We start from the raw sequence: 11,498 nt of genomic DNA on the forward strand, positions 1-11,498 counted from the left end.
ATACATAGTTCTCGAACCCGTAGGGTCCGCACGCTTAACGTTCGGTGATGATCGTTATTATGAGTTTATGTCTTTTGATGTACCGAAGGTTGTTGGGACTCCTGGATGAGATCACGGAAATGATGAGGAGTCTCAAAATGGCCGAGACATAAAGATTGATATATTGGAAGGCTATGTTTCGACGTCAGCATGGTTCCGGGTGAGTTTGGGCATTTACCCGAGTACCTGGGGGTTACTGGACCCCCCCAGGGAGTCAATGGGCCTTATTGGGCCCTAGTAGTAGAGAAAAGGAGACAGCCAGGTGGAGGGTGCCCCCCAAGCCCAATCTGAATTGGGTGGGGGGCCCGGCCCCCCTTTCCTTCCTCTTTCTTCCTCTTCCTTCTTTTCCTAGTGGGACTAGGAAAGGGGGGAGTCCTACTCCTACTAGGAGGAGGACTCATCCCCCCTTGGCGTACCTAGAGGGCTGGCCGGCCTCCCCCTCCCTCCTTTATATACGTGGGGAGGGGGGAACCCTAGAACACACAAGTTGATTGTTTAGTCGTGTGTGATGCCCCCCTCCACAGATTTTCACCTTGGTCATATCATTGTAGAGCTTAGGCAAAGCCCTCCATCAGTAACTTCATCATCACCGTCATCACGCCGTCATGCTAACGAAACTGTCCCTCGACCTCAGCTAGATCTAGAGTTCATGGGACGTCACCGAGCTGAACGTGTGCAGGTCGCGGAGGTGCCGTACCTTCGGTTCTAGGATCGGACAGATCATGAAGACGTACGACTACATCAACTGCATTGTCTTAATGCTTCCGCTTACGGTCTACGAGGGTACGTGGACAACACTCTCCGCTCTCGTTGCTATGCATCACCTACATGGATCTTGCGTGTGCGTAGGATTTTTTTGAAATTACTATGTTCCCCAACAGTGGTATCAGAGCCAGTTCTATGCGTAGATGTTATATGGGAGAGTAGAACACAAAGGAGTTGTGGGCGTGGGTATATACATATTGCTTGCCGTCATTAGTTTATTCTTGATTCAATGGTATTGTTGGATGAAGCGGCTCAGACTGACATTACGCGTACGCTTATGCGAGACTGGTTCTACCGACGTGCTCCGTACACAGGTGGCTAGTGGGTGTCAGTTTCTCCAACTTTAGTTGAATAAGATTCAATGAACAAGTTTCTTTCTAAAGATCAAAAAGCAATCACTATACCTCGTTGTGGTTTTTGATGCGTAGGTAAGAACGATTCTTGCTCAGGCCGTAGTAGACATGTAAAACTTGCAACAACAATGTAGAGGACGCCTAACTTGTTTTTGCAAGGCATGTGGTGATGTGATATGGTCAAGACATGATGCTAAATTTTATTGTATGAGATGCACATGTTTTGTAATAGAGTTATCGGCAACTGGCAGGAGCCATATGGTTATCACTTTATTGTATGAAATGCAATCGCCATGTAATTGCTTTACTTTATCACTAAGTGGTAGCGATACTCGTAGAAGCAATAGTTCACGAGACGACAACGATGCTTCGATGGAGATCAAGGTGTCAAGCCGGTGACGATGGTGATCATGACGGTGCTTTGGAGATGAAGATCAAAGGCACAAGATGATGATGGCCATATCATGTCACTTATATTTGATTGCATGTGATGTTTATCCTTTATGCATCTTATGTTGTTTAGTTCGGCGGTAGTATTATAAGATGATCTCTCACTAAATTTCAAGGTACAAGTGTTCTCCCTGAGTATGCACCGTTGCTACAGTTCATCGTGCCGAGACCCCATGTGATGATCGGGTGTGATAAACTCTACGTTCACATATAACGGGTGCAAGCCAGTTTTGCACACGCGGAATACTCAGGTTAAACTTGATGAGCCTAGCATATGCAGATATGGCCTCGGAACACTATGACCGAAAGGTCGAGTGTTACTCATATAGTAGATATGATCAGCATAGTGATGTTCACCATTGAAAACTACTCCATCTCACGTAATGATCGGACATGGTTTAGTTGATATGGATCACGTGATCACTTAGATGATTAGAGGGATGTCTATCTAAGTCGGAGTTCTTAAGTAATATGATTAATTGAACTTTAATTTATCATGAACTTAGTACCTGATAGTATTTTGCATGTCTATGTTGTTGTAGACAGATGGCCCGTGTTGTTGTTCCGTTGAATTTTAATGCGTTCCCAGAGAAAGCTAAGTTCAAAGATGATGGTAGCAATTACGCGGACTAGGTCCATAACTTGAGGATTATCCTCATTGCTACATAGAAGAATTATGTCCTGGAAGCACCGCTAGGTGGCAAACCCGCTGCAGGAGCAATGCCAGATATTATGAACACCTGGCAGAGCAAAGCTAAGGACTACTCGATAGTTTAGTATGCCATGCTTTACGGCTTAGAACCGGGACTTCCACGATGTTTTGAACGTCATGGAGCATATGAGATGTTCCAGGAGTTGAAGTTAATATTTAAAGCAAATGCCCGGATTGAGAGATATGAAGTCTCCAATAAGTTCTACAATTGCAAAATGGAGGAGAATAGTTCTATCAGTGAACATATACTCAGAATGTCTGGGTACCAGAACCACTTGACTCAATTGGGAGTTAATCTTCCTGATGATAGTGTCATTGACAGAGTTCTTCAATCACTACCACCAAGCCACAAGAGCTGTGTGATGAACTATAATATGCAAGGGATGGATAAGACAATTCCCGAGCTCTTCACAATGCTAAAGGCTGCGGAGGTAGAAATCAAGAAGGAGCATCAAGTGTTGATGGTCAACAAGACCACCACTTTCAAGAAAAAGGGTAATGAGAAGAAGGGGAACTTCAAGAAGAACGACAAGCAAGTTGATTCTCAAGTGAAGAAGGCCAAGTCTGGACCTAAGCCTAAGATTGAGTGCTTCTACTGCAAAGGGAATGGTCACTGGAAGTGGAACTGCCCCAAGTATTTGGCGGAGAAGAAGGATGGAAATGTGAAAGGTATATTTGATATACATGTTATTGATGTGTACCTTACTAATGCTCGTAGTAGCACCTGGGTATTTGATACTAGTTCTGTTGTTAATATTTGCAACTCAAAACAGGGGCTACGGATTAAGCAAAGATTTGCTAAGGACGAGGTGATGATGCACGTGGGAAATGGTTCCAAAGTCGATGTGATCGCCGTGGGCATGCTACCACTACATCTACCTTCAGGATTAGTTTTAGACCTAAATAATTGTTATTTGGTGCCAATGTTGAGCATGAACATTATATCTGGATCTTGTTTAATACGGGACGGTTATTCATTTAAATCAGAGAATAATGGTTGTTCTATTCATATGACTAATATCTTTTATGGTTATGCACCCTTGATGAGTGGTCTATTTTTACTAAATCTTGATAGTAGTGATACACATATTCATAGTACTAAAGCCAGAAGATATAAGTTTAATAATGATAGCGCAACTTATTTGTGGCACTGCCGTTTAGGTCATATTTGTGTAATGCCATGAAGAAACTCCATGCTAATGGGCTTTTGGAATCACTTGATTATGAATCACTTGATGCTTGCGAACCATGCCTCATGGGCAAGATGACTAAGACTCATTCTCCGGAACAATAGAATGAGCAACAGACCTATTGGAAATAATACATACTGATGTATGCGGTACAATGAGTGCTGATGCTCGTGGCGGGTATCGTTATTTTCTTACCTTCGCAGATGATTTGAGCAGATATGGGTATATCTACTTGATGAAACATAAGTCTAAAACATTTGAAAAGGTCAAAGAATTTCAGAGTGAAGTGGAAAATCATCGTAACAAGAAAATTAAGTTTCTACAATCTGATCGTGGAGGTGAATTTTGAGTTATGAGTTTGGTCTTCATTTGAAACAATGCAGAATAGTTTCGCAACTCACGCCACCTGGAACACCACAACGTTATGGTGTGTCCGAACATCGTAACCGCACTTTATTAGATATGGTGCAATCTATGATGTCTCTTGCTGATTTACTGCTATCGTTTTGGGGTTATACTTTAGAGACGGCTGCATTCACGTTAAATAGAGCACCATCGAAATCTGTTGAGACGACACCTTACGAACTGTGGTTTGGCAAGAAACCCAAGTTATCGTTTCTTAAAGTTTGGAGCTGCGATGCTTATGTGAAAAAGCTTCAACATGATAAGATCAAACCCAAATTAGAAAAATGTGTATTCATAGGATACCCAAAGGAAACCGTTGGGTACACCTTCTATCACAGATCCGAAGGCAAGATATTCGTTTCCAAGAATGGATCCTTTCTAGAGATGGAGTTTCTCTCGAAAGAAGTGAGTGGGAGGAAAGTACAACTTGACAAGGTAATTGTACCTACTCCCTTATTGGAAACTAGTTCATTACAGAAATCAGTTCCAGTGATTCCTACACCAGTAAGTGAGGAAGCTAATGATGATGATCATGAAACTTCTGATCAAGTTACTACCGAACCTCGTAGGTCAGCCAGACTAAGATCCGGACGAGAGTGGTACGGTAATCCTATTATGGAAGTCATGTTACTTGACCATGATGAACCTACGAACTATGAGGAAGTGATGATGAGCTCAGACTTCGCAAAATGGCTTGAGGCCATGAAATCTGAGATGGGATCCATGTATGAGTACAAAGTGTGGACTTTGGTTGACTTGCCCGTTGATCGGCAAGCCATAGAGAATAAATGGATCTTCAAGAAGACTAACGCTGACAGTAATGTTACTATCTACAAAGCTCGACTTGTTGCAAATGGTTTTCGACAAGTTCAAGGAGTTGACTACGATGAGACCTTCTCACCCGTAGAGATGCTTAAGTCTGTCCAAATCATCTTACCAATTGCCGCATTTTATCATTATGAAATGTTGCAAATGGATGTCAAAATTGCATTCCTTAATGGATATCTTAAAGAAGAGTTGTATATGATGCAACCAGAAGGTTTTGTTGATCCAAAAGGTGCTAACAAAGTATGCAAGCTCCAGCATCCATTTATGGACTGGTGCAATCCTCTCGGAGTTGGAATATACTCTTTGATAGTTTGATCAAAGCATATGGTTTTATACAGACTTTTGGAGAAGCCTGTATTTACAAGAAAGTGAGTGGGTGCTATGTAGCATTTCTGATATTATATGTGGATGACATATTGCTGATTGGAAATGATACTGAATTTTTGAATAGCATAAAAGGATACTTTAATAAGAATTTTTCAATGAAAGACCTCGGTGAAGCTGCTTATATATTGGGCATCAAGAACTATAGAGATAGATCAAGACGCTTAATTGGACTTTCACAAAGCACATACCTTGATAAAGTTTTGAAGAAGTTCAAAATGGATCAGGAAAAGAAAGGGTTCTTGCCAGTGTTACAAGGTGTGAAGTTGAGTCAGACTCAATGCCCGACCACTTCAGAAGACAGAGAGAAAATGAAAGTCATTCCCTATGCTTCAGCCATAGGTTCTATCATGTATGCAATACTGTGTACCAGACCTGATGTGTGCATTGCTATTAGTTTAGCAGGCAGGTACCAAAGTAATCCAGGATATGATCACTGGACAACGGTCAAGAACATCCTCAAATACCTAAAAAGGACTAAGGATATGTTTCTCATTTATGGAGGTGACAAAGAGCTCGTCGTAAATGGTTACATCGATGCAAGCTTTGACACTGATCCAGATGACTCTAAGTGACAAACTGGATACGCATTTTTATTGAATGGTGAAGCTATTAGTTGGTGCAGTTCCAAGAAGAGCGTCGTGGCAGGATCTACGTGTGAAGCGGAGTACATAGCTGCATCGGAAGCAGCAAATGGTGGAGTCTGGATGAAGGAGTTCATATCCAATCTAGGTGTCATACCTAGTGCATCGGGTCAATGAAAATCTTTTGTGACAATACTGGTGCAATTGCCTTGGCAAAAGAATCCAGATTTCACAAGAGAACCAAGCACATCAAGAGACACTTCAATTCCATCCACGATCAAGTCAAGTAGGGAGACATAGAGATTTGCATGATACATATGAATCTGAATGTTGCAGACCCATTGACTAAGCCTCTCTCACAAGCAAAACATGATCAGCACCAACACTCCATGGGTGTTAGAATCATTACAAAGTTGTTATTGACTCTAGTGCCACCGGAAGACTAGAGGAAATATGCCCTAGAGGCAATAATAAAGTTGTTATTTATATTTCCTTATATCATGATAAATGTTTATTATTCATGCTATAATTGTATTAACTGGAAACTTAGTACATGTGTGAATACATAGACAAATGGAGTGTCACTAGTATGCCTCTACTTGACTAGCTCGTTAATCAAAGATGGTTAAGTTTCCTAGCCATGGACAAACAGTTTTCATTTGATGAACGGGATCACATCATTAGAGAATGATGTGATTGACTTGACCCATCCATTAGCTTAGCACGATGATCTTTTAGTTTACTGCTATTGCTTTCTTCATAACTTATACATGTTCCTATGACTATGAGATTATGCAACTCCTGAATACCGAAGGAACACTTAGTGTGCTATTAAACATCACAATGTAACTGGGTGACTATAAAGATGCTCTACAGGTGTCTCCGATGGTGTTTATTGAGTTGGCATAGATCGAGATTAGGATTTGTCACTCGGTGTATCAGAGAGGTATCTCCGGGCCTTCTCGATAATGCACATGACTATAAACCTTGCAAGCAATGTGACTAATGATTTAGTTATGGGAAGTTGCATTAGGGAACGAGTAAGGAGACTTGCCGGTAATGATATTGAACTAGGGAACAACGCATGTTGTTATGCGGTTGGACCGATAAAGAACTTCGTAGAATATGCAGGAACCAATAGGAGCATCCAGGTTCCGCTATTGGTTATTGACCAAAGATGAGTATCGATCATGTCCACATAGTTGTCAAACCTATAGGGTCCACACGCTTAACGTTCGGTGACGATCAGTATTATGAGTTTATGTGTTTTGATGTACCGAAGGTTGTTGAGAGTCCCGGATGAGATCACAGAGATGACGAGGAGTCTCAAAATGGTCGAGACATAAAAATTGATATATTGGAAGGCTATGTTTGGACATCGGAATGGTTCCGGGTGAGTTCGGGTGTTTACCAGATACCGGGGGGTTATCGGAACCCCCCGGGGAGTGAATGGGCCTTATTGGGCCCTAGTACGAGAGAAGAGGAGGCAGCCTGGTGGAGGCGCCCCCCCCCCGAAACCCAATCTGAATTGGGTGGGGGGGGCCTTTCCTTTCTCCTTCTTCCTCTTCCTTCTTTTCCTAGTGGGACTAGGAAATGGGGGAGTCCTACTCCTACTAGGAGGAGGACTCCTCCACCCTTGGCGCACCTAGAGGGCCGGCCGACCTCCCCCTCCCTCCTTTATATACGTGGGGAGGGGGCACCCTAGAACACACAAGTTGATTGTTGAGCCGTGTGCAGTGCCCCCCTCCACAGATTTCCACCTCGGTCATATCGTTGTAGAGCTTAGGCAAAGCCCTGCGTTGGTAGCTTCATCATCACCGTCATCATGCCGTCGTGCTGACGAAACTCTCCCTTGAACTCAGCTAGATCTAGAGTTCATGGGACATCACCGAGCTGAACGTGTGCAGATCGCGAAGGTGTCATACCTTCGGTGCTAGGATCGATCGAATCTTGAAGACGTACGACTACATCAACTGCGTTGTCATAACGCCTCCTCCTACGGTCTACGAGGGTATGTAGACAACACTCTCCCCTCTCGTTGCTATGCATCACCTAGATGGATCTTGCATGTGCGTAGGAATTTTTTTGAAATTACTACGTTCCCCAACAGATTTACCAAGTGAGCTTTTAATTTTCTTTTTTCCTTTAGGACGTTAACAATGCGGTCAGTCTCAGCTTGCTTCGTTTTGAAATCCACCAAATATTTAATGGTTGTCTTGAGTACTGCTTGTGATTGTGCTGTTTGTTTCCTCGACAGGTCAACTCCATCTATAAGTGCAGAATCAGAATCTCTTTCTACCAATAGTTTAGCCTCTAGAGCATCAGTAGTTGCCAATTCATGATGCATGATTGGGCCAGTGCCACTGCTGTGGGATGATACAATGTCCATGGGGACCTCGCTCTTTGATCTTGGGCTAACATGTTTTTCCGTTAAAGTTCCGGTTGGATTATGAAAAGTTGAAGTTACCAAAACATCTCAACTGGGAGGTTTAAGAGCAAACAAGTTAAACAAACAAGGAATTAAAGAGTTTCAATTGGATGCTGAAAGTAGTTAGTAACATCATTGTAACCAGCTGTTGCAGCAGCAAAGCAGTTAAACATTTTTTTTTTGCAAAAGGTACCTATTGTGGCATTGGAGTTTCTCTTGGATCCTGAAAAATTGAGTAGGCAGTAACGTGATTTGAGCAACCGGTTGTATCAGCAAAGCAGTTAAACAAACAAGTTTTGCAAAAGGAACCTATTGTGGCATTGGAGTTTCTCTTGGATCCTGAAAAGTGGGGTAGTCAGTAACTTGATTAGAGCAACAAGTTACAGCAGCAAACCTGTTACACAATTTTTTTTGAAAATGTACCTGCTGTGCAATTGGACTTCCAATTGGATCTTGAAACTTGAAGTTGGTAAGATGATTACAACAACAAGTTACAGCCGCAAACTAGGTAAACAAGGAAGTTTCTAAAAACAAAGCTGTTGTTCCAACGGAGTTTCAGTTGGATCCTGCAAACTTGAATGTTAGCAATCATAAATAAAGTGTTGCAAGAGCCATAAGAAACTAACATCAAACTAGTAAAACTAACCAGTTTTGGTAACATATTTAATTACACATGAACTAGTAAAACTAACAAGTTCTTGGCAACGTATTAAAGTAACAAGTCGGTACAGTTTATGAGCAACACAGACATCTGTAATTTCTTTGATGTAAGCAAAATGATTGCAACACATATATAAGTTATAAATACGGTGTCCCTCATATAAACCTGACACTTCTCTATCTATGAACATGTAAACATTACTAGTTCTACAAGTGATAACAGCAAACCATTTAAAAAATTGGGTATCAGAACATAAATTACACATGAATTCTGCTGCACCCTAGAGGTACATATGACCAGCTATCTACATTCTTAAGTAGCTATTTAAGCTCAGGCAAACAAGTAACTCTTAACAGTAAGTATCAAACACATAGATAGGCGCAGTCTATAATAGGATTAAAAGGCTATGACATTATGTAGTTAGTAGAAAAAGAAATTAAGCCAAGCAACGTAATTGAACAATTTTGGAATATGTGGCTAACTAAAATTCCGAGAAGCAGGTAACTGAACTTATGCTAGCTCTTTGTACAACCACACTCCAACTTCTATTTCGCTTACAAGGTTCTTCGAAGGAGTCCATGGCATCAATTGCTTGGATACGCAGTCCCAATACTTCTTTCTTCCCACACTGCATTGGTAAGTCGAATGGTTAATCTGGTAAGATGGTTCATCCTCGATATATTATATGAGGACGGGTAGTCAGACTAGTTGTAGCCACACACATCACACTGGCTTTTATTGTTTATTTCATGCGATTACATTCGGCATATCGAGATCTGAGCAATCGACAATAGGATGAAAATACTGTCATCCTTCACATTATTGGCGAACTCAGTTGATAGAAACAAGCAATTCAACCATTTTGTGGGTAAATCCAAAGTGCCACTTGGATATTTTTCCCTACTCCAATCATACACGCAAAAATGGGTGACGCCACCATAGGGGATGGTATGGGAAGCCGCCTCGGGTGGCTGGAAAGTGTGCACCTAGTTTGAGTCGTCCAGGATGGCCCAGGCTAGTTTTGTTCGTCCCAACGGACGAGCAGGCAATGTAAACAATGAAGAAAAACATTTCAATTTGGATGGGCCAATAACATATGTGCAAGGCAAGCCCTATAGGAGGCTCGCAGCCCAAACAAGCACATCCCATATCGATCGACAGTAAGAAAAATCCCAATTCGTTCACTCCAGCCTCCAGTCTGGTTCGCTCCTAACCTAGCCGCCGCTAGATAGACCGACACAACACTTCCTTGCGCCCTCGTTGGAGGACGGTCGCGGGGCTTCAAGCAAGTGGAAGGACAATAAGATGAAGTTCCAACCTAGGTTTAGCCTGTGTGGGAGGCAACGGCGGCAGCACGGGCATGGTATCGATCTTGCGCAAATGGACAGTCACAGCTTGCAAGAGCAACATGTGCAACGAGCAGGTACATCACATCACTGATTATATCTAATTCAACTATTCAATTTCTGGCCAATAATTAAACCTGACGGTGTTGTAAAACAGCTTGTTTGCAGGGAATCTTTAAGAAAATAAAACCAATTTCTGCTTATTTTATAACTCCCCCAATCAATACTGAACTGACTGAATCTGATTTATCTAATCAAGTTTCCGGTGCAAACATATAAGCTCATGTTGTTCTTGAGCCTAAAGTGTCTAATGAACAGACTATTAATGAAGGATTTGATGCAAACTTTTTACATGCTCCTAGTGACGAACATATAGTGTCTAATGAGGGATCTAATGCAAGCATCTTGCAAGCTCCCATTGAAGGATTTAGTATCTAATGATGATCTGCTATGTTGAGAGAGACATAAAGATTTGCAGGCATTGATGACAAGCAAATTATAGTACATTTTCATGGATTGAGGAAATGTCGAGGCCATATACCAGAAAGTCCCCGTATCATGACAACGCAACATAAATACTTTTCTACTCTATTGTTTGAAACTGTCAGATTTGGGGTTCCACGGGCCCTTGTGAGGTCTGAACACTGGGGTGCGTGTGAAAAACTCCCTCTTCCCAACCTGCCCGGTTAGTGATTCCACAACCTAGCTCGACGAACCTGAGGGACAAAGGAGACAGTAGTTTATCCTGGTTCGGGCCACCTTGCGATGCAATACCCTACGCCAGCTTTGTGGCGGATTGCCTCGAGGGGCTGAGGATGAACTAGTACAGTCGACGAACAACCTTAGGAGGTGAGGTGTTCTTGAGCTCAATGAGCTAGTGAAGGGGTCAGGGTGGAATGGATTCTCTCCTCTATGGTGGTGGCTAGGTCCTATATGTAGTGGCCTTGGTCCTCTTCCCAAATGTAAGGCAGGAAGGGATCCCACAACAGCCAAATTTGAAGGGAGGCAGCTAGCACAAGCTATCCTGAAAATGTAGTCTTCGCCCCCCCTCGGCACACACGCTACAAACATCATGTACTGGTTAATCTTCCTCTCCTAACCACCTAAGGAAGCAATTGGTTTCCGACACATGTTCATTATTTCACTCCCTATTTCGATCTCTAACTCTCTCAACTACACAACCCCCTTTTCCACCCTGTCACCGAATGTAGTTACCTCACACACCCACCATTGCACCCCATGCCGAGCTCTCTCTCTCTCCCACTCTCTCTCGCTAGATACATGCATTGCCTATCTAGCCCCCCAAGCTCTCGTGCGCACGCACGCACCTTGTCTATCTAGGTCACGCCCTCA

Source organism: Triticum dicoccoides, chromosome 4A, assembly GCF_002162155.2.
Source record: "Triticum dicoccoides isolate Atlit2015 ecotype Zavitan chromosome 4A, WEW_v2.0, whole genome shotgun sequence".
Classification (NCBI taxonomy): Eukaryota; Viridiplantae; Streptophyta; class Magnoliopsida; order Poales; family Poaceae; genus Triticum; species Triticum dicoccoides.